Here is a 23,529-nt window from a genome sequence, read left to right as displayed (position 1 = left end):
CCTGACCCAAGAGAAGTCAGTCTCTAGATCAACCAGATTCTCTTCATTGGCTGTGTGACCCGAAAGTCACAGCACGGATGCTTAGCTTTTTGTGTGTGCTATGGACTCCTTTGCAGTCTGGTGAAGCCTGGGGAGCCTTTTCAAATGCATAAAATAAAATATATAAGATTACAAAGGAAATAAATTAATTAAAATGCCATATTCAAATATTTTTAAAATGTGGGGACTTCCCTGGTGGCACAGTGGTTAAGACTCCATGCTCCCAATGCAGGGGGCCCAGGTTCAATCCCTGCTCAGGGAACTAGATCCCATATGCATGCTGCAACTAAGAGTTCGCATGCCACAACTAAGGAGGCCACGAGCCACCACTAAGAGGAGCCCGCCTGCTGTAACTAAGACCCGGCGCAACCAGATAAATAAATATTTTTTAAAAATAAATAAATAAAATAAAATGTGTAACAGAATAATGTATGTACTTCTTTATTAACACATTAAATTATAAGATCTAGTAGTAGGTCAAATAACCACCAGAATTTCAAGTAGTGATGAGTGTAAATTATATTTCATGATATCTGTAGCAACTATAAAATGATATGAAAATATCTGTGATTTCTATTGGTGACAAAGTCACAGATACTGCTAATGACATGGTGAATTTTGCTTACATTTGTTTATTTTTTTAATTGAAATATAGTTGATTTATAATATTGTGTTAGTTTCAGGTTACAGCAAAGTGATTCATGTATATACATATTTTTTCAGATTATTTTCCATTATAGGTTAAGATATTGAATATAGTTCCCTGGGCTATACAGTAAATCCTTGTTGTTTATCTGTGTTTTGTGTTTTGGTGTTTTTTTCTTTTAATTAAAAAATATTTTTAACAGATTTATTGGAGTATAATTGCTCCACAATGGTGTGTTACCTTCTGCTTTACAACAAAGTGAATCAGCTATACATACACACACACACCCATATCTCTTCCCTCTTGCATCTCTCTCCCTCCCAGCCTCCACATCCCACCCACCCAGGTGGTCACAAAGCACCGAGCTGATCTCCCTGTGCTATGCGGCTGCTTCCCACTAGCTATCTGTTTTACATTTGGTAGTGTATATATGTCCATGACACTCTCTCACTTTGTCCCAGCTTACCCTTCCCCCTCCCCGTGTCCTCAAGCCATTCTCTAGTAGATCTGTGTCTTTATTCCCATCCTGCCCCTAGTTTCTGTTTATCTGTTTTATGTATAGTAATTTGTATCTGTTAATCCCATACTCCTAATTTACCCCTCCCACCCTCTTTCTCCTTTGATAGCTGTAAGTTTGTTTTCTATGTCTGTGAGTCTATTTCTGCTTTGTATATAGATTCATTTATATTATTTTTTAGATTCTACATATAAGTGATATCATATACTATTTGTCTTTGTCTGACTTACTTCACCAGTATGATATTCTCTAGGTCCATCCATGTTGCTACAAATGGCAATATTTCATTTTTTACAGCTGAGTAATATTCCATTGTGCGTGTATATATATATATATATATATATATATATATATATATACACCACATCTTCTTAAACCAATCATCTGTTGATGGGCACCTGGGTTATTTCCATGTCTTGGCTACTGTAAATAGTGCTGCTATGAACACTGGGGTGCTTAAATCTTTTTGAATTACAATTTTCATCTTTTTGGGATACATGTCCAGGAGTGGGATTGCTGGATCATATGGTAGCTCTATTTTTAATTTTTAGGGAACCTCCGTACTGTTCTCCATAGTGGCTGTATCAATTTACATTCCCACCAACAATGTAGGAGGGTTCCCTTTACTTAACACCCTCTCCAGCATTTATTGTTTGTAGACTTTTGGATGACAGCCATTCTGACCTTGTTTACGTTTATAATAGAGGAAATGCTAAATTTGTTACAGGTTAATGAAAATAAAGATGCAATCCCCCCCGCATCCAATTCATGAAACCCTGAATTCTAAGCATGAATTCTCAAGGTATCCATGGATCCCAGGGTGAAAAACTCCTGCTATAAAGACTTGCATTAGATAATAGTGCTTGCTTACTTAGAAAGGCCATGCAGACCTAGTCAGAGTTAGCAGTAAGGCAAGCCAAAGCCACATGTCAGTCAATAGCTTACAGGAGCAGAAACAAATCTGTCAGTGGGTCTTGAGATGAGCGATCTTGAGATCCCAGAGAAAGACGCTAACTTTCCAGTTCCTGTGAGACATGGTTAGGTATCCTGAAATTAGACATGGACAGATCTCTTTGTGCCTTTTCAGTAAATTTCCTGTTTACCTAAGCTAATTGAGGGGATTTTCTTCCTTACAATTAATTACTGAAATAATTCTTTAAACAAATGAGTGAACTGAAACATGTTTATAATATACTATGTTTATTTGTATATATTAACATCCTACCGGATTATGAATTCCTTAAGAGTTCAGAGTATGTGTAATCTTAACTCTGTAAAGCCCGTAGCTGCTGATGTCCATGAGCTCGCTGTAGCAGATACTAACAATATCAAATGCCTCTGAGGAGGAGGGAAAGCTGCCTTTCTTCTGCCTATGTGGCTAAACCTGGCAGGCAAACATAGGCAGTTTAGATAGTGAGCTCATAGGAGCCTGATGAAATGGATTAGGATGAAAAATCAAGAAAGAGGTCCTGGTACCATCTGAATCATTGTAGAGCTCTAGGTTTAGGGAGGGCAAGAGCAAGTAAAAATATTTTAAAAGACAGTGAAAACAAATCAAATCAAACATCCAAATGAAAATGTAAAAAATATTTAACACAACACTGCAGTGACTACCAAAGTCCAAGCATGGCAAATCTGTTGAGGGTCATGCTCTTCAGACTTGTACCAGTGCCTGGCCCCCCTGAACTCTGAGTTTAAAGAAGGGCACAGATTCCAAGAAATCTGAGGTTCTAAGAAAAAAAAAATTCTAGATACAAAGTCACTTTCCAGAAAATCAAGAACCCGGCAGGCTTCAAGGTTAGGAAGCTGAAGCGCTAGCATGTTAATCGCTAGGCCTGAGTCACCTGCACAGTTCAGCTCAAAATACTCATTCACAACAGGGCACCTGCCTAACACATAGCTGGGGTGGTGACGGAGGGGTGTGACCCAAAGTTGTCCACTCTAAACTCCAGTGCCTAGGGAAAACTAGGCAGGCCTAATGAGGCATTAAAGAGATGCCAGAAAAAGATGGAATACTAGGAAAAAAGTGGAGGTTAAAAGATACGCTTCAGGGCTTCCCTGGTGGCGCAATGGTTGAGAGTCCGCCTGCCGATGCAGGGGACACGGGTTCGTGCCCCGGTCCGGGAAGATCCCATACGCCGCGGAGCGGCTGGGCCCGTGCGCCACGGCCGCTGGGCCTGTGCTCCGCAATGGGAGAGGCCACAGCGGTGAGGGGCCCGCGTACCGCAAGAAAAAAAAAAAAAAAGATACACTTCAACCAGACCACGACTCAGAACAGGAGTGTGGTTGCACTATGGGGGAGTTGAGGGTGGTGGGAGAAGGGGGCTGGAGAAACAGAGAAGTGTGACTCTGCAGAGGGGTCAAGGCAGGCTTGATTAGGAGGGAATTTTCCTAAATGGATGTAATCAGGCTTGACGCTAAAAGCTGCTTTCTGAGCCTTTCTAGTCCCTCAGCCCAGGATTTCTGCGTCCCTTGTCCACTCTCCCCGTTGTAGTCCAGGGACCACAGGGACTCAAAGATGCCTGGATCATTTCTAGGTACAGTACATCTCACACTCCTTTGGATCTAGGTTTCACTGAAGAGGAGAGAATGCCCTGGTTACCTAATTAAGCGTTTCCTAACTGATACACTCTCCACTTCCTCGTAGGAAGCCATAATCTTGTGGGTTTAAGATTCCCACTGAGTTTGCTAAACGCTTATCCTCAGGTTCACTTAGGAGGCAAGAACAGGCAGCCCTGACACCAGGCTGACCCTAGGGAACAGAACAGCTACTCCAGGGTTCATCTCCAGGTGAGGGGACGAAGGAAGGACCAAATCTAGGCTCTGGTTACAGGGCATCTGCAACACCTGCTGATAATAAAACATTATCTGTCAAGGCTTTGGCCCTCCAACCCACCAAAACAGAGGAAGAGGGTGGGAGAGGAATTTATTCCCTGTGATGCCCACCCCAGGGGCCCCCCACCCCCACTCCACCCCAAAGGCCACTAGCCAGCGTAGAAAGGCACCTAAGGGAGGGTCTAAAGAAAAGACTGACCAAGAGATATGAAAGGCTGTACTGATCCCTTCCTAGAAAGGGAAGGTGGGCAGTGGATATGAGAGAAAAGCTAAGGAAACACTTGGCCAAATCAGCTTTCTTCCTTTCCCACTTCCACTGAATCTAGTTACAGAGGTGGCTTTTGTAAGATCTGTAGGAGAATAAAGCAGAGAATGGAAAGGAAATATTCAATTTGAATATGTTGCATTTGAGACGTCTATTAGACTTTCAAGTGGAAATGTTGAACAAGCAGCTGGAAACACAAGTGTGGGGTTTGAGAACATCTGGGCTGGAGAAACAGGCGTAAAGATGGTATTTGAAGCCATGAGATTGAATGCAATCAGTCAGAGTGAAGGTGGGTAGAGAACAGAAGAGGACCCAGGACTGAGTCCTGGAGGGAGTGCAGAAGAGAAGGAATCAGCAAAGGAGCTTGTGAAGAAGTAACCAAGAAGTGGAAAATAAAGCCAAGAAAGTGCACAGATCTGGAAGCCAAATGAAGATAGTGTGTCAAGAAGGCCTGGGTGACCCGCTGTATCAAAGGCTGCTTGTAGATCAAAAGAGATGAGAACCAAGAACTAACTATTGGACTTGGCAGTGAGAAAGTCAGCAGTGACCTTTTCAAGAACAGCTTTGGTAGAGTGAGAGTCAAACCCCACTGAAATGGTTTTAAGAGAGAACAAGAGAGAAAATGAGCATCATGAAAATAGACAGCTCTTGAAAGGAGTTTTGTAGCAAAGGGGGCAAAGAAGTAGGGTAGTAATTACTGGGCAAAGCAGGGTATCAAAAAATAATAGCACATTTGTATGCTAATATGATAAACTTATAGAAAGCAAAAAGTTAAGAGAGGGGAGAATTACTGGAGCAATTTCCTTGATAGGTAACATGGAATCTAATTGCACAAATAGAGGGACTGCTTTTAGATTGGTAGATGGCTAATTTATCTATGCAAACAAGCAGAAAGTCAGTATATGAGGGTATATATGCTAGCAGTAAGTAGAAGTGGTGGCGTAAGTCTGTTACCATTCACTTCTTATTGATTCTTCTTTTTCCCCCAGCAAATTAGGAAGCAAGGTTAAGGTGATAGGGACTTAAGGAAAGAGAAGAAGGTATGAAATAGTCATCTAGAATGATGGGAGAGTGAATGGATTAGGGAAATATAATATGACTGCCTGGCATTATTAAGGGTGCACTTGAAGTTGTTGGTCAAGAATTTAAATTGAAACTAGTCAGCATGCTTGTTTTTTTTTTTTTTCTGACTATATCTGGCTGCATATGCAGGTATGGGAGAGGTAGAAAAGTTGGGTTTAACTGTATATGACACAAGAGATGGGTAACAGAATCAAGAGTGCATGCAAGGGGGCTTCCCTGGTGGCGCAGTGGTTGAGAGTCCGCCTGCCGATGCAGGAGACGTGGGATCGTGCTCCGGTCCGGGAAGATCCCACATGCGGCGGAGCGGCTGGGCCCGTGAGCCGTGGCCGCTGGGCCTGTGCGTCCGGAGCCCATGCTCTGCAACGGGAGAGGCCACAACAGTGAGAGCAAAAAAAAAAAAAAAAAAAAGACAATGAAAAGGAGGGTAAGGTCAATGGACTGGAGGTCTCTGTGGAATTAAAAGAATGTTGAGTCGAGGTAGAGAAGGAGAGCTGGAATGATAAGAAAAGGAAATGGTTGGAAAGTAGGATGTATAAAATTGAGATTACGGAGGGGTTGCGATAACTGATGATGACAAAGTCCAGAGGAGACCCTAGAGCAGCTTCTAAACAGTGGCACTACTGACCCTTTGGGTTAGACAGGTCTTTGTCATGGGGCCCATCCTGTGCACTACAGGACGCTGAGCAGCATCCCTGGATGTTACATACTACACTAGATGCCAGCAGCACCCCACCACAGATGGTGACAACCAAACATGTCTCCAGACATTTCCAAAGGTTCTCTGAGGGCACAACCTCCCCTTGCTGAGAACCAGTGCTCTAGAGTATGTCCACAGTAATCAGTGAATGAGACACAGCAGAAGTCAAGGTAATCAGAGAAGACTGGAGAAAGTGGTGGTGAGTCAGGAGCTAAAGTCCCCAAGAAATGAGTTGCAATGACTCAGAGTCAGTGCGTTACAACAACAATGAAGAATAATGGATGATATAATCTTATGACACGAGATTCAAAGCCAGGCTTTTTAGGGAAGAGGAGGGAGAACAGTCGGAAAGCAGCAATTAGAAGCATGGAGGACACGTATCCCACCTTCAAACTCAGTGGTAAGAGGACTATGGGAAAAGAAATAGCTACCATGTGAGAGGGGTGTAAAAAAGAAACATCCTCAGGGGAAAGCCAGGTTTCTGAGCAGGAAAGAGAAAGAAATGCCCAGAGAAGAGACTGAAGTTAAAGAAGATTCTGCTGATGATGTACTATTAATTCCAGAAGGTACAGTGGAAGGGTTCAGCAACTGGGGAAGGGTCGGAAAAGAGGACAGAATGGAGAAATGCAAGATGTGCTCCTCAAACTGGAAGGTGGAATCCAGTGGAAGGTCCACTAAGGGGAGTGGTGGTGTAGAGGACACAAATCTTCAGAACAGAAAAGAAGGAAGCCTCTGTTATCCTGGCAGGAAGGTGGACACAAGGTAACAATCTGCTGGGAATACAGCACATGCCACTAGGAGTCATGCTATAATTACCAACCGGAGGCTAGAACTAGTCTAGAACAAAAGGATAGATTTCTAAGCTCCAAAGAATAGCACCAGCTTTAATATTAGGAAGTCAACCAAACAGACACATATCTCTCAAGAGATGAGAACAGGATTTTCAAGAGTCCAGGAGCTAAGGAAACTTTCAAGAAGGGTGAAGCTTGTGTAAGGTTAGTGAAGATAGGCCTAAAGACCTAAGTAGAACTCTTGGGGCCCATTAGGAAAGTGCTTTCCTCATTAGATTAGAAATTAGGGCGATCTAAGAGGGCCAGAGGAGCTCTAAAGAAGCAATGAAATATGGCCAAGAATCCAGAGGACTTGATCTCGTGCTTACACTCTGGAAGAGAATTAGAATTTGTAAATTCCCAGAGGGACTGATAATTATCCCACCGGCAACACACCCACCAAGCCAGACAAGACTGAGGAAAGGAACAAGGACCAGTGGGCCCCGGAAGCTAAACCAATCAATCAGTCTAAGAAGAGGCAAAGAACTCTATCAGGATAAGGAATTGGTGCTGGGTAAACTCATCCATTTATTTTTCTTCCTTTTAAAAAGATTACAGAGAAACATACTGACTTAACACTTAAGTTTACACTTAACACAAGTTTAAACACTACAGAAGTATATAAGTAAAAGACTCCCTCTTTTCACCTCCAGTCCATTCCTCAGAGGTAATCACTGTAAACAATTTGGTGTATATCCTCCCAGACGTTTTTCTATTCTTATATAAACATACACAGAGGTGATTTTCCCCCTAAAATGGGATCATATTACACATATTTTTATGCATTTTTCTTTTTTCACTTAATAGTATATCATGGTCATCTTTTCAAGGTATAGACAGGTCTACCTCATTCTTTTTAATGGCTTCTTTGTATTACATTGAACGGATAAACCATAATTTTTCTTATTTACATAACAGTAGGCATTTAAACTGTTTCCAATTATAAAGAACGCTACTTTGAACATACTTGTGTATATCTTTGCATGTTAATAATTCTACAGATTACATTCCTACCTGCTGGATTAAAGGATATATCTGATACTGCCAAAAATTGCCCTTCAAAACTAATGTATCAATTTACCTTCCCACTAGAATTGTATAAAGAATGCCCAATTCCCCACACTCTTGCCAAAACTATAATAATCTATCTTAATTTTTGCCAACTGATAGGAGAAGATCGCATTCTTGTTTTTTTTGTTTGTTTTTTTTTTTTTGCAGTACGCGGTCCTCTCACTGTTGTGGCCTCTCCCATTGCGGAGTACAGGCTCCGGATGCACAGGCTCAGCGGCCATGGCTCACAGGCCCAGCCACTCCACGGCATGTGGGATCTTCCCGGACCGGGGCACGAACCCGTGTCCCCTGCATCGGCAGGCGGACTCTCAACCACTGCGCCACCAGGGAAGCCCCGCATTCTTGTTTTAATGTGAACTCCTTTTTGTTTTGTTTGTTTGTCTGTTTAGGTAGGGAAGGATATTTCAGTGTAATGATAATGAGAACTAATTTCAAATCCATTTATATACATGAACATTGAACCAAGGGATGCCATCTTTATTAATATACTGATTGCTAAATGGAAAGAAATATGAGAATAATAATTATACACATAACCAGTACCTTTGAGGGTTGATGATGTGCCCAGACACTGTGAAAAGTACCTAAGTATATTATCTTATCAAGCTCTTACATCTCTATAGGGTACATTAATATACCCATATTACAGAAAAAGAAACTGAAGCCAGATAGGTTAAGTATCTTTCTCAAAGTCATACAGCTAGTAACTGAGTAGAACCATGCTTTGAAACCAGATCACTTGACTCTGCAGCCCCCACTCAGACAAGTTAAGTAACTTGCTCAAGCGAAGTTGCACAGCCAGCAAGTGGTGCAGTCAACCCAGACTGTCAAACCCAGGCCTGTCTAACTCCAGAGCACACATATGTAAGGTGTTTGTTTGTTTAGTAGAACTTGCATTATTTATATCAATAATGTAGTGATGGTGTGGGAAAGAATTTAGTCCTAAGTAAACGTGGGGGTTTTTTTTTTTTGTTTTTTTGGTTCTGGTTTTGGTATTTTGGGTTCTGTTTTGTCTAAGGTTTCAAAAAAAAAAAGTACTGAGATTGCCTTGGCTGAACTAACGGCAGAGCCACTCAGTGCATGACTCCAGGGCATCATACTTTATGTGCACGGAACTCACTGGACTTGTGCAGTACACAACCTGCAGGGCCAAATGTGGTGGCCCCAGGACCCGACACAGACTGACTAAAGGAAAAGGGATATTTCTCCCATAATTAGGCCAAAAGAGCTAAGGGAAACAGAGTGGCCCCTAGTGGCTCAGAACGGTGTTAACAACCACAAAAGTCTGGCTAGAAATCTCCAGAACTGCTGAACTAGGGTCGTTGCTGTAGTGAAATCAGGAGATATGAAAACTAATTGCTGCTCTCTCTACCTAGAGGGCTCCCTTATAAGGGAATGCAAGATATATCAGGACTACTCTTTATAGAACAAATGCTTCCCTAGGGAACAAAGGGGAACAGAGGGTAAGTATCACCCACATCTTGGGTCTCAAGAATAAGATGCCTACAGAATAAATGAAGAAAGGAAAAGAAAATTACTTTACTAGTCTAGAGAAGGTGGCAGAGAAGAGGGGATACATAAATAGACTCAAGACTAGATAGTCAGTCCTGGAAACTTCTTAGCAATCTTATAAAAGGCACCGCCCCCTCCAAAAAAACCTAGAAAATTAGGAGAACCTTGAAAATGTTCTCAAGGGGGAAAATGATGCTAAAAGAAACCCAGATGTGGTGAATATAAAATGAATGGAATTTTGGATTCATTCCTACTGTCAGCCTCTCTTAGAATTGAGGCAAAGGCAATTGCAGACTTGGGAAGAAAGGCTTAACTTGACCAAATTAAAATGGCCTAAAGCCATGAAGAGACCATGGGTAAAACAGAAACATACATCAGCTGGGCAGAAGATGGGCCTTGAGAATCAGCACAGTAACTGAAAGAAATGGAGCAGATTCAGCCAAGGTAAATATGATTATAGTATCAATCACATGCTTGATTGAGAAGCGGATATTCTGGTTAATCATATTTTCTGGTTTAATATTTACCATTTGTAACATATACAGATTATCAATTTTCAAAGAATTCAAAAGTATACTGTAAAGTAAAAATAACAGTAAAATATAAGACATCTCATAATCTTCTAATGATATGGGGTGTTTATCAAAAGTATCAATCATCACTATTGCCTAAGGCTTGTGCAGAATCTGGTCTCTGTTACTGACGTGTCAAAAATCTAGCTAAGAAGGAATAATCTAGAAAGATGGAGATAGCACCACATAGGGAGATGACAATGCCCAGAGGGTTGAGACATGATTTTTTTCAGTTCAAAGGACTTAGTACAGTAAGAAGCATGATGAGTGATAATAGCAATGGGACAGAGGAAAAAGGTCACGTTCGTTTAGACAACTCACCGGACTGTCAGTTCTCTGAGAGCAAGGACTTTGTTTTGGTCACTGCTCTATCACCGCATCTAGCACAGTGACCGGCACACAGTTGGCACTCACAAATATCTAAAGAAGGAATAAGTGTTGTTCTGTTTAATATGCCCCTTTCCCATTCTCTCAAAAAATATTTCTGGGAAGAAAGAATGAATGTTGTTTGCTGGGTCTAATATCCTTTTCCACATTCTCTACTTAGGGAAATTCTTACCCTTCAAGGTCCAGCTCAAATTTCTTCTCTTTCTCAAAGTCTTCCCTGATCCCCTCCTGCTGCCCACAACCCTACCTCCTTCAAAGAGCCAAAAATCAAACCTACTTTATTCTTTTCTTCCAGAGCACACTAGTTCAACCCATATTTGCTCTCATTTCATTCTGCACTGCATTACAGTTCAGTATATACACGTCAGGGGCCCTTCCACCGGGTTATAAACTCCTTGGGGGCAAAGTTCTGGATACAATTATTCTTGAACCCCCACCTTCTAACATAATACCTTGCAAATAAATAGTCATTACCTAAATGTCTGCTAAGTTTAGTAAAATAGAATTATATTCTTGGTGTCTAATAAGAAGGAAGCATATAATAGGTGCTCAAGAAATGTTTATTACATGAATGAACTGAAAGAAAGATAATACCAACAAAAAGAAAGTTCCTTGCCTCAAATCCCAGGGCTGGGAGGCATCATGCCTTGAAGTTAGAGAAACGGTCTCTTTCCTGCCTGGTTCATGTGCCCAGTATTGGGCATTCTGGCACCGAAACTGTAGAGATAAGTTTGGGGGAGCTCCAGGAAGAGTCACATAACTGACTTGGGGTGAGGGAGGAAAGGATAAAAAAGGAGTGATTAGGGGCTTAAGCCAGGCAGATGGCCTATGACGTCTGAGACTGGACACGATAACCTTCTGCTAACATTGGGAGAGTGTAAACACCCAAGAGGGGAGGAATTGTTTAGCCTGGTCCAAAGAGCTAAAAGTAGGAGAAAGGATGAAACAAGGGATGGGAGATCAAAGCCCTGGGACAGGAAAGCCAACCAGGAGAGACACTGCTCTCCCTGGACTGAGAAAACAATGTCATATACATTTTCAGATATCAGCAAGTGTTATTATCCTCATCTCCAGGCCTAAAGGAGGTCTACAAACAGACGGATTACTGAAACTAGAAGAACTGAAACCTAATATCAAAGAGCCTATGCTTGGAACAGAAAGTCCTTTTACCATCATGCAAAATATAGTCCCATACTCAGTGTTATTAAAGCAGTGTCCAAAAAAACCACTGCTTCAGACTGCACCCGTAAGTAAAAGCACCTCCAAGAGAAGATGAAAGAAGAAACGGTGAAGAGAAAGAGATCAGCAAAGCAACGGGCCTGGAATCCCCTCGTTCAGTAAAACACATGAAATCTCCCATCTGTGCTCTAATTCGCTATTTTCCATTTTACTCTAACAAAGTCATCTCTCAAAGTGGAGTTTGCTGAAAACATATTCATTACTTCCTATGCCCAATCCCCTCCAAGTCTGCCTGCTGGCCTCTCAGAGAAGTATTAGTGGGCTTTAATGCTGCCTACAACATTCATAGTAAGTGCAGTGAGTGGTAGAGATAGAGAAGATATGGTCTCCTGCTTCAAAGAACTTGTAATCTACTTGAAGAGACAAAATATAAATATGTGAAAATAGCCAGAAAATAACTGCAAAGAAACATTTGATATATGCAAGGAAAGAAGAAAAATATATCCTGAAGAAGAAAAATAGAAATGGACTGATTGAAATCAATATATGCGTTTATAAAAGCTCGAAGGAGTCTTATGGGATAGTCTATCAAGATTGCTCATTGACAGATGAATTAAACAGAAGCCCAGGGAGCTTAAATAATATGTCCAAGTGACAAATAAGTGGAAGAACTGGAATTCAAATCAAAGTAACACCACTGTTCATTGCAGCATTCATTACAGTAGCCAAGTTATGCAAACAACCTAAGTGTCCATCGATAGATGAATGGATAAAGAAGATGTATATATATATATATGGGTGTGTGTGTGTGTTGGAATATCATATATATAATGGAATATTATATATATAATGGAATATTATTCAACCATAAAAAATAAAATCTTGCCATTTGTGACAACATGGATGGAACTAGAGGGTATTATGCTAATTGAAATAAGTCGGACAAAGATAAATTCCGTATGGTCTCACTTATATGTAGAATCTAAAAAGCAAAACAAACAAAACAAAATGAAAACAAACTCATAAACACAGAGAAAAATGGGTGGTTGCCTGAGGGAAAAGGGGTAAGGGAGACAAAATAGGTGAATGGGATTAAGAGGTACAAACCACCAGTTATAAACTAGATAAGCCATGGGGATGTGATATAAGGAATATGGTCAGTGATATTGTAATAACTTTATATGGGGACAGAGGGTTAGTAGACTTATCATGGTGATCATTTCATAATGTGTGCAAATGTCAAACCATTATGTAGCACACTTGGAACTAACATAATACTGTACGTCAACTATATTTCAATAATAATTTGAAAAGTCAAAGTATTCTGACTTCAAATCCAGGGCAGATGACAGGAACAAATGCAGAGAAGCAAGAATTAGCAACGCCTGTAAGGAGGAAGGTGAGCAGATTGGCTTAGCTGTGACAGAGGGCCTGTTTCATAGAGTGCTGAGAACTAAGAAGCCCTTGTCTGTTCCCAGATAACAAGTGGCTCCATGTGAGACCCTACTTCTCTCCCTCCTCAGGAACACCCACCATATGTTAGTGACAGGGGCCCTGCAGGACTTCCGCATTTCCCACACAGCATGTCCTGCTCTGAGACCTTATCTTCTAGCAGTCACCATTTTTACTCCCAGATGCCCGCTAGTCCTGAGGGCCCCAAAAGCTCCAAGATACACATATGGCAAAACTAACCCAGAAGCCACTCCACATATGAACTTCTGGTTCTGCTCACAACCCCACCCTCCTCCTTTGCCCCCACCAATGCTGAGGAAACCAGACGTACAAATGGTTAACGGAGAAAAAAAATCCCACCCAGACCACTTGAAACGCGGCTAGTCTGGCTGGGCTTCGAGTCCACTCAGCGACTGCGCCATGTCTGCTATTTATAGCCTCTGGGTGCCCAGCCCGGCTTCCAGGTCACTAATTGTGGCCCAGCCCCGAGCCAACCCCCACTCCTCCCCCGCCCTGCAACACAGGGAACGAGAAGCAAACCCAGCTCTGTCCAGCCCAGGAAGAACAGCCAGGAGTGAGATCTGAATCCAAGACCCTATATTATATGTCCCGCGGAAGGTATCGAAACTGTCCCAAAGGGTCTGCCCTCGTACTGCATATCGTGGAGAGCTGAGTTCTATCTGTTCCTTCTATAGCATCCCTTCCTGAATTCTTCAAGATCATCCAAAGTTGAATCCTGAATTCAGCCTAATCCATTCAAACACTAGAGAGGGGAGGACATCAGCCGACAGTCCATGAAGAGCATATCTCTTTGAGTAAGTGTCTAAGCACCCATGGATTGGTAGGCTTGCCCATTCTTAGGGTCTATTTGTTAGATTATCTACCCACTTATTTGAATTACTACGCCACAACAAGACAAGTACCTGAGTACTTTTTAGTTTTATTAGAGTTCTTATGTATTAAAAATCCCTTCTGATTCCAAAATGCTGTTACTTGAGTATTAGTCCATAATGCAGTTTTTCTCCTAGGAATGCAGATGATTCTGAGGCAGACAATGACCGTTGTTTGATATGTGAAGCTTTGTGAAGTCACCCTGAGTGGAGAAAAGGGGTTTTGGGGTTTTTTAAAGATAAAGGCACAAAGATTAATAACAAAAAGACTTGGCAAAAAGACTCAGTGAAGCTTTCTGTGTTAGACCTGTATCTGTGCCGCACTGGGACAACCACCAATGGGCCACATTCTCAACCATCAATTCTAATCTGAAGTCTTGCCTCCATCTCAATTAAACCTGACCATTGTCAATGATGTTCATATTCAGAGCAAAGGATTACAACTAGAAATAAAAGAAGAGGTAAGGGCTTAGAATAAAAGTGAGAAGTCTCCTTCCTTTCCTGGTGCTCCAGTGCCTCGACTACGGTTACCATTCTTCTCAGACAGCCCAACAAGTTCCCAACCCTCTATATCCTTGACCGATACTGCCCAAGACTATACATCCCAATGTCAGTCTTCTCCTTCTCACTTTGGGGTTCATTTGGGCCACTGGGTAATATGCCATAGATTCTGATTATTGGAGCCAGAACCAGAATGCTGCTGTGCTATCTCATCATCACCCACAAATACCAATTCCCAGCCCCAAATGGCCCCAAATCTTTCCTCCCAAGACCACAAGGGGGAAAAATGTTTCCAAATTAAAAAACTAAAACTGGCAACAAAGGTGCCCCATGGCGGTAACCTTTAAAACTGGCCATTAAAGTTTATAAGTCAGACGGGCACCAACATGAACGATCAAGAAGAGAAAAACAGCCCCCTCCCTTGGGGACCTGGAGCCACAGCCTTCCCCCTAAAGCCACAGAGCTGATGTCACAAGAAGGGCTTGCCGCCGTCAAGGGCTCTCTGTGTCCTGACTACAACCACTCACAATGTAGGCAGCCTCTGTGTGCTGGAGGTGGGTGGGTGTCTGGCTGAGAATAAAGGAAACAGGAGGGGCAGGGAGGCATGGGTTGGGGGTATATAGGAGGTAGGGAAAGGTGAAAAGGAGGAGAAAAACAACAAACAACAAATCTCCTACCATGACGGTTGCCTGAAATTCCCAGGCCAGGAGGGGACAAGCCTGTCAGCCTGCCTAGGACAGTGGTTCTCGACCTTTTTTTCCCATCCCAACACATATGAGGCATACCAAATATTTTCATCGGTAACTACAGGTCATTATGCAATGATCCTGACCATCCTGGGGTTGGCGGGGGCACATATCGGAATTTTTTTTGGTGAGGGTATGAATGCTCGGAAAGGCCTCCAAATCATTCTGACCACCTCCCCTGGGGGCTATGTACCCCCTGTGAAGAATCATCGGTTTAGAGAGCCTACTTCTCCTTCCCTCCCTCCCTTCCTTCCATGTATTCAACAAATACATTTTGAGAGCTTACACGTGCCAGGCATTGTTCTAGAGGCACTGGGTAGATGGCAATCCCTGCCCTCATTGAGAATCCATGCCTTCACAGAGGAGGAAAACAACATAATAGAAAAGTAAAATCTGGGGTACATTGGGTAATGATAATTACTAAGGAGAAAAACAGAGCAGGGAAAGGGGACAGAAAGTACTGGTGGGGGTGGGGGTGGGTGGAATTTTAGATAGGGTGGCCAGGAAGTCCTCAACTAGAAGGCACAGGGAAAAGGCCTGGAGGAAGAGGAGGAACCAGCCATGCAGGTATCTGGGGAAAGAGCATTCTTAGCAGAGGGCCCAGCGAGTGCCGAGGGCCTGAGGTGGGACACACGTCTAGGATGTCCAAGGAAGACTAAGGAGGTAGCCACTGAGGCTGGAGCCCACATCCCACTGTTCACATCAGCGTTCTTCCTCCACCTCAGATCCTGCGGCTCTGATCACCTGTTGGACTAAATTGTCGAAGCCAGGAACGTGATCACAAGCAGAAAAAATGTAAATACCTTGGTGAAAGGGGGCACAGGTCAGTAGGTAAGATGAGCTTAGTATTAAAGTCTTTCTTATTATTTAAACAGCTCAGAGTTCTTCTAAATAAAATCTCATCCATTTGCACAAAATCCCTCCAAGGAACAAAGGTCATATCCCCTTAACTAAGGACCAGAGGGAAAAATGGCTAGCTCAGAATCATTTGTTAAATGATTTTAAAGCTAGAAACTGGAATAGAATTTACTCTTCATACCCAGTCCGATGCTCCATTATTCATCAGATCATAGCATATTAAAAACTGGAGAGTCCTTAATAGATTATATTACACATTCCCCTCATCTTACACAAGAAGCAGCTACCGAATTAGAACCCAGGGCTCTTGGATAAGAGTTAACACTCCTTAGAAAGCAAAGGAGGGGGATAGTGCAGATTTTAAAAGAAGGGACCATTTCTCTCAAATCTCACATTTCTAGAGTCTCTCCTGCAGAGGGAGGTGATGGTGATGACATTAGGATTACCGAAGACTAAATAGTGTTCTCTGTCCCCTGACCCCTAGAAAAAGTCTGTTATCTCCACCTGCGAGGCCCACTCCCCTTTCCCTAGCTCTCTTCAGCCCAAATGTCCTTTGTGAGACAGAGCCTGGCCGAGCCAGTGGGCCGCAGGTCTGGAGGCCAGATGAAGTCTACAGCATGGATACAGATACGTACACACACACAGACCCACACAGTCAGGGGGAAGGAGGGAAAAGGAAAGCACACACAACACAACACACCAGGGCAGCTGCAGAAAACAACTGCTTGTTAAGTTAAAATTAAACTCTGCACAAATATTGACCTTTGGAGGGGACAGAAACCGGTCCCATATTTACCAGTTTTATAAATGGGACTGACCACAGCTGCCCCACGCGCTTGGCCAGCATGATGGCAGGATGGGGCGAGGCCATGCTTTGGGGGTGGGGGATGAGTGAGAGGGGCAGGAGACGTTTTAAACACTCTCTTAAACGTAGTTACTACTGGTAGGTCAAAGTTCCCAGAAGCCTTAAAAGAGGAATTTCTAGGAAAGCAAATAAGGCAGTCTCTGAAAGTGGGGGGTCAGAGAAGTAGGGATAGAGAGGAAAAAGGAAGTGTCAGAAAGAAAAAATTGCTAAAAATAGTGAGAAATATAACAGAGATTGAAACTGAATGGAGAAAACACTGGGGAGCTTATCCTTTTGAACCCTGGCCCTTGGTCAAACCAAGAGTCATAAGGTAGAAGACCAGGTGACCAACTTAACCCAGTGGAACAATCTAAACTGACTTGGATTGAGTCTTGGCTCTGCTGCTTACTTGCTATGTAACCTTGGGAAGCGCAGGGACCCCAGCTTCTTCATCTGTAAAATAGGGGTAGTAATATAAAAACATTGTCCTAATTCACAGAGACCACAACCAGAAGACGATGTAAATGTAAGCACTTTGCCAACTATAAATACCACACAGATATAAATCATTACTTTTATTAATTCTATTCCAGCTAACTATGCACCTTTATGCTCCAAACTGGCCAATAACCTGCAGTCTCTCTAAGAGCAAAGTCAGGAGGGGTCAGAAGGGAGACGCTGAGCTTCCCCTTAACTTGTTTAAAAGCCTCCTAACGGCATATACCTAATCCTTCCCTTGCTGCAGGATGACAGGGAGGCCAGCTTGCTGCAATAGTCCCCAAAAGCCACACTCACAGCTGCAAAAGGCCTAGATAAGCAGGAGGAGAAAGGACTCATCAGTATTATTTCCCTGAAAGCTGATCTCTGGCAACCTAAGGTTTTGCAGGAACAAACATCACAGACGCTGGGCAACTTAGTTCTGTTCCAAACTCTGATGCCTTCACCCTCTTTTATCCTTTCCTTTACACACATGACTTTCATGATCAATAATAATACACATAAAAGGCCTGGATCCAATCTCTACACACGGCATGATAACACCCTCTCCCCCAGTTATGCCACCAAGAATCACAATTCTGAAAGTATTTCAACTTTGAACAATACATGAAAAGGTTTTGCTGAAATTAGTCACCAGTTTTATAGAAAGCTCCTGTGCCTTTACGTGGTACACTGTTTACACTGCTTATACTCCACACCTTAAAAGCATGGGGTAGGCAAGCGTCTATCACTTACGGCACATGAGAAAGGTAGTGATGAAATTAAAGTCCTTTACCTCCTCCTCTGTACTAACCAGACACGTCACTAGTATCTTCCAACTCCGCTTCACTTGTTCAATGTTTTACCTTAATATATTACAGTTTATATTGTTAAACGTGTGTCATAAAACATAAACAATGTACAGCACAACCATGTCAGCAATTCAGGAGGAATTTCCAACGCTGCAGTCTCTGTGGTCACAGGACAGGAAGATGTTTTTTTTGTTGTTTTTTTGCGGTACGTGGGCCTCTCACTGCTGTGGCCTCTCCCGTGGCGGAGCACAGGCTCCGGACGCACAGGCTCAGCGGCCATGGCTCACGGGCCCAGCCGCTCTGCGGCATGTGGGATCTTCCCGGACCGGGGCACGAACCCGCGTCCCCTGCATCGGAAGGCGGACTCTCAACCACTGCGCCACCAGGGAAGCCCAGAAAGATGTTTTTTATTTGGTGCACCAAACACGTGCTGAGGCAGAGACTCCCAACAAATTGGGGAGCGGGAGACAGACAGGAAAGAAAAGGGGAAGAGAGTGGGGAAATTACACTCCACGTGGGGAACCAGCTTCCCTGAACTGTGATCCAAGAACTTAAAAATGGAATCATTGTGAATTTCCATAACCCGCTTCCTATGGCTTTATCCTTCTGCAGGGATAAAGAGAAGTGATATGCCCCCAGGTCCAGCTGCTCAGGGCCTCTAAGAGCTTTTGTTATTCTTTCATAGAAAAGAGTTCTCTCCTCACTCCCCCCACCCCCTTTCCCATAGGCAAAGGACTCCTTCTCTGTAAGTTTTAGTTCCATCTTCCATGAACTTTGGAGAAGCCAAGCTAGCTGAGCTAGCGGACCTTCTCTGCAGGAGCCTAAGATTCCTTACCTATTAAGCTATACCCAGAACTGATATTGTTTTCAAGTATTCCCTACTTCTAGAAAAAGGGAAATAGATGTTACCGTAATTAAGAGTGTCATCCATTTAATACTCCAAAAAAGTCCATCCTCACTCTAAGTGCCAGTGCTCTCAGGAGAAGCCCTGAACAGAACGTGTCAGTCTGTCACTCTTCAAGATCCTCCTGCCTCAATGCTCTCATCCAAATAAAATCAATGCTTTAGATAGGGAGGTGTCTAGGCTTGGAAAATGGTACAGGAGCTGGAAACAAGTATCTTCAAAAGCAAACTATTCTTAAGGAGAAAATCACAGCTAAGTAAATCTCCAAGAAAATAATAAAGGGCACAATGGGACAAGCGATTATTATCCAGCAGTTAGAAGTGACGCGTCCAAAGACGCTTGACGAGGGGGTCTCTTGACCCTCTACCCACAGCTTCACCTGTGAGACCCTGGCGACCCCCTCTCAGACTAAATTCAGGCTGCCCAAATTCAACGGAATGCAGCAAAATGCAGCCCCACTTAGGATTTCTCGTTGAATACTGCTTGTTTCAGCGACCTCCTGCTCTCTCCTAGCCAAACTGGGAGACTGACCTCTCAGAGCAGCCCCTGAGCAGATCACGTGCCAGGGCAGATTCCCACTTAGAATGCCTTGGCTTGCCCAAGCAAGCAAAATGTCTTTCTTGGGGGCTTCAAGACAGAAGGGCACTTCAATATCAAAGATGACAGCTCCGCAAAGGCTCCAAAGGCCTATTCAGGCCTTTGAGCAATGCTTATTCAGGCCTAAGAAATACAAAATGAAGCCAAGGTCCCCAGAAATACTCTGATGTAGCCCAACGGTAAGGTCAAGACGGGGACCCTTACACAGGGCCTGGATAAGGCTGGGAGCAAAGCGAAAGCACAAAGAAGGGACCCACAGACCTGGAGAACATCTCCATACACGAGTGCACATCTATTTCCTGTCTGAGGCTCAGACACTGCAGAAGTTTTTGACTGTGTAAGAACTATGTCTGTTACCCAGAAACAACTAAATTTCAAGCACATTAGGAAGCATCCTTCTCTGGTAATCTCTGAAGCCCCTAGAGAAGTAAATAAGGAAACACGGCTACCGGGTACCAGTGAGTGCTGCCGACTCACCAGCCCTGGGAAATGTCTGAACAGAGTCTTATTCAAGCCAAGGGAAAGCGCTGTTAAAATACACAAAACTCCTTTGACTAATGTGAGAGGGGGAAAGAGCGTCTATAATTAACAGAAACTGTCACAGGCACTGGGGGCTCCGACATGTTCAACGCAAACTGCTTGAAAAGACCTGGTCTTCTAGAAGAAAGCTGGGATTTGTGAGTGGGGAATCCAAGAGGCTGGGGATAGCTTTTCCAAAAGAATCCCACCATATTAAAAAAAGAAGAAGAAAAAGAAGAAGAAAGAAGAAGAAAAAGGAGAAGAAAAAAAGGCGGGGGTGGGGTGGGGGAGAAAGGAAAAACCCAAACCTCAGCTGAATATTTTTCCACCACTGGAACTAAAAAGCAGAACAGAAGGAGAAAAGTCTGAATGCAACCAGTTTTCAATCAGGGCCTAATTAGAAAGAAAAGTGGCAGTGCTATTATTACAGATCTGGGGAGGAAGAAATGCAGTCAATGACTTTCGCTTGGGCTGAGCCATCCACTTGAAAGCTGTGATGGTTAGAGGGACAATTTATGGTGAGAGATGCTGGAGGGGAAGGGAGCAACAGAGAGAGCGGGCCTAGGGGCTGACTGCTCATGCCAATCAAGAGCCAAAGCACATAGTCAGAAGCATTTATTGATCACTCGCAGTTTGCAAAGCATCACATGAAAGGCTGTACGGAGGACTAGAATAAAGATCGTGACAGATGTAGCTCTGACCTGAAGAGGCTTATAAGCACTATCCCTGCAATAAGCACCCAGCTCTTAACTCTCAGCCACTATATACACATGCACAAGTCTTCAGAGAAAATTTAACCTCGACTTCTTTTACAAAGTCCACTCTGACCACTCATGTGGCCTGACTCTGCATTGCTCCCAGCTCCCTCCTCATTTCCACACACGAGACACAGAGACCTCACGAGAAAAAACAGGCCGTCATGGAGTATACTTCCTGAATGAAGCTACCTGGATTCGCCTCAGCCCTCAAGAGAAGCCAGTCAAGGTCTACACCCTGGCTCAGGCAGGCTGAGACATCAAGGTGGGGAACCTGAGAAGAGCTGGAGGAGTATATTCTGCTTTCCTTATGATCCTGAAGGATTCAGGTCCATTTTCTAGGTAAAAGTCATAATGCATGAGAACAAGCAGAAAGGAACTAGGGATGGGCACCCTCATATACACATGGCTATAGGAAGGAAGGGGTCAGCTAGTTCCATTCCATATTTACAAAAGAACAAAGCAGTTTGATTGGTAGAAGCGTGAAGTACTTTCTTCCCTTGCTCTGGGGTACCCTCTCCTTTGTTGATTTAGTTCAGGCAACTTGGAGGAGGGACAGGAAGGGCTAGGGCAAACATGTCACAGCCTGCAGTGAATAGGGCCAACAGAAAGGAGAGGCAAAGAACAGAGCTGAGAGGAGAGGAAAAGAGGAGAGGCCTCTCTTCCCATCCCACAAGCTGGGCTCCATCCAACACAAAGTTAATTCCTAACCTCGGCTCACCACCCTGCCCACTGCTTGCATGATTTATCCCCCTATCTGCCTGCGTCGCCTTTACAAGCCTGCTAGCCCTGCACACCATTATAAAAGCTGTCTGTGCTGCTGGCTCGACCTGGCCTGGCCCAGGCTCTTGCCACAGTAACCCTTCCCCACGCCTACATTTTACAAGCCTTCCACCATCATGGAAATCTGAAATCCCACGAAAGAACAGTAAACATCGCAGGGAAAAGAAAATACCTGGCCAGGCCACTCTGGACAGCAGAGTCACAAACGGACTGATGTCTATAAGCCATGGATGAAGCCCTCTAGGCAATAACAATGAGCTGTCTTCTTGCTTGAGCTCAGTTGGATAATAACAAAGAGATGTACACCCAGATGTGCCAATCCTTCACGGGGCACAGCCAAGCATCCTGGTGCCCTGGGAATTCCCAGGCTCAAAGAATCAGCCAGAATGTCAGGGAAACTCACGAGTAAACACAGGTGTCAGGTTTAGAGAACCACATGGAAATGTGAAATTTTAAATAACATAAAGAGGCTAAACATTATTCAGACCACAAACTAAGTCAGAATCAGCTCCATCACCTTCTTATGGGCTCCTCAGGGAGGCAGCATGGCGTAGTGGAAAGAGCATGGGCTTTGGATTCAGCTGACTCACTTTGAAAGCTGGCTTCATCACTTACGAGCTATGTGACTTTGGGAAACTTACATTCTCTGAATCTCAGTTTCACTCTCCATACCATGGGAAATACCAACTCATAAAAAGGTGGTGAAGAGCAACAAGATTTGTAGCCAGAGGATCCAGCACTCAAGAGGTACCCCAAACGGTAGCTATTATGATCATCAGGGATGTTAGACATCCTAAAACGGGGCGGGTGGGGGTTCTATTGCTTCCTCACGCAAATTTTAGCCTGCTGCACAGGTTTCCCCTTTATTCTAAGAAAACTTTCCCTTTCTAAACCAGATTCCACCGTTTCATCTCCTGGCCAGAGAATGAGCCAAAAGGGAGGCCCCAGGGGGAGTATTCTTTCCTACCCACTGTCTTGAGTACCCTTGTCACTTCATCACTTTGAACTCATATGACCCAGTTGTGCTCCGGACCCTCCTCACCAGGCCCCCGTTGGCTCCTCCGGCCTCAGTTCATAAAGGCTCTTCTTCTTTCTCTTCATATGCCTCAAGGGAACCTCCCACTGGGTTCCATTCTCTTCAAGTGCCTGACTGCCCTATTACAGCAGAGTCTAAGCCAGAAGTCAGGGTTCATACCTTCCCCAGCTAACTGAGTGGAGAAATGGACACTAAAGAATTCTCCATGAGTCTCTGGAGTTCCAAAACGCTCTGCCAATGAGGCTGAGTGCTCCCCAGAGCTCTGTTACTCACTTGGGGGTAGGCAGTGGGGACACGGAGGGGGAGGGACGGGGGAGAGCAGGGAGAGAAGAGAGCCTTGATTCAGGGGCCAGACTGAGTCCGTGCCACAGGCCAGGCTCCGCTGAGGTTTCTCGGGTGAAACACGCCTCTGTGATGGCTGTGCCTGTGAAGCGGATGGAAATGCCCATAAAGCCGTATCAAACCCTGCGCAGAGAAGGACAGGGATATATATAGAACCAGGAACCAAAGGGGCCACAGGGGATTCAGGCGGACAGCTCCGCCCAGCCCTTAAACCCGCCCCGGAGAAGGGGGGAGGCCCAAGGAACAAGCTCAAGGAATGAAGGTTGGAGACAGCCCGGCGGGTTTGCGAAGGGAGTGGGGAAAGCAGGGGTGTCGGGGACAATGGGAGAAGAGAGCTAACGACTGGGCTGCGGGAATCAGGGCTGGGGAGCCGTGCCTGC

The 23,529-nt window shown here is 44.0% G+C and overlaps 1 protein-coding gene and 1 long non-coding RNA gene across 6 annotated transcripts in view; both read right to left on the bottom strand.

Annotated features, from left to right (window-relative positions):
- The window catches only part of NHEJ1 (non-homologous end joining factor 1), a 76,675-nt gene that overhangs the window by 15,661 nt on the left and 37,485 nt on the right, over positions 1-23,529 (bottom strand). The gene's annotated exons all lie outside the window — the stretch shown is intronic.
- The window catches only part of LOC137226200 (uncharacterized), a 37,625-nt gene continuing 24,555 nt past the window's right edge, over positions 10,460-23,529 (bottom strand). Inside the window, exon 3 of the long non-coding RNA XR_010944250.1 lies at positions 10,460-10,487. This is a non-coding gene — a long non-coding RNA (uncharacterized lncRNA). The remainder of the gene's footprint in view (positions 10,488-23,529) is intronic.

Source organism: Pseudorca crassidens, chromosome 6 (assembly GCF_039906515.1).
Source record: "Pseudorca crassidens isolate mPseCra1 chromosome 6, mPseCra1.hap1, whole genome shotgun sequence".
NCBI lineage: Eukaryota > Metazoa > Chordata > Mammalia > Artiodactyla > Delphinidae > Pseudorca > Pseudorca crassidens.
Note: the sequence above shows the minus strand (reverse complement) of the source record. Positions and strands in the feature narration are given on the sequence as shown.